The 982-nt window shown below is 26.2% G+C and overlaps 1 protein-coding gene across 1 annotated transcript in view; it reads right to left on the bottom strand.

Annotated features, from left to right (window-relative positions):
- Positions 1-982, bottom strand: part of Dh44-R1 (Diuretic hormone 44 receptor 1) — a 62549-nt gene that overhangs the window by 12755 nt on the left and 48812 nt on the right. The gene's annotated exons all lie outside the window — the stretch shown is intronic.

Below are 982 nucleotides of genomic sequence, written 5' to 3'. Positions count from 1 at the left end.
TTTTTGAATGTTGGTCCACTGGTACGTTTATAATATAATTAAATTGTAATTCAGTTTTTGAGGATTTGACCAATTGATTTTTGGGTTTTTTTTTATTCAAAAAATTTTTCACAGGAAGTCTGTAAACTTGGTTGGACGATGTGTTTCTACTTTGACACAATGTATAGGACTTCATTTTCAATTTATGTAAGTTGATAGTGTTGATACCATTGTTTTAATTTTTCTAATCTGACACTAATTTTCTATTTACTATTTTTATTATGTTACATGTTAATATTTCAACTTAGATAAATTGTTGACATAAAATGTGATTAACTCATATTTGAATCTTAATTTCAATGGTTCAATTCTTAACGTTATGTAATTTGACAATACACTTTATTTATTGCTTTGTATAAGTTTATATTCCTAATGGACATAGTTTCAATATTGTAACTTTGTATTATACCTAGTATTAGTACACCGGGTCTCACTTTAGACAAAAATTGTAATGGTTTAGTTAAAGAACTGTTATAGGTCAAAAATATTATAACCTATATTTAAAGTATTTTACATTGTGATGATTGATTATATTGATATGACGATTTATTATATAGCTATAATCTGCTAATTGGATAAAGAAGAATGGACAGGATTGTCATGGAGCATGATATTGGAAGTCATGAACACTAGGGTAGCGTTTTAAATTCGATATTGATAAGGACCAAAATGTAATGATCGAAACGTATATTATTTAATTTATATGATTTGTTTAATTCACACGTAAATAAATTGTGCATCCGAAAAACAGATGTTGGCTTTAACGGGCTTGTTTTCTATTGTTACTATTGATTGATTCTTTTGAGCCTTTTTTAAGATAGTTGTTCAGTAATACTACGTATTACTATTTTTTTTCTTTTACAGGAATTATCTGTATAAAGTACCTATAAGTGAATGTATATAAGATTTTTCAGAATCATTTTACTTCGTTATGAAACATTTT

This window comes from Trachymyrmex cornetzi, unplaced genomic scaffold, assembly GCF_001594075.2.
Source record: "Trachymyrmex cornetzi isolate Tcor2-1 unplaced genomic scaffold, Tcor1.1 scaffold958, whole genome shotgun sequence".
NCBI lineage: Eukaryota > Metazoa > Arthropoda > Insecta > Hymenoptera > Formicidae > Trachymyrmex > Trachymyrmex cornetzi.
This window is presented reverse-complemented; position numbering and strand designations above follow the sequence as displayed.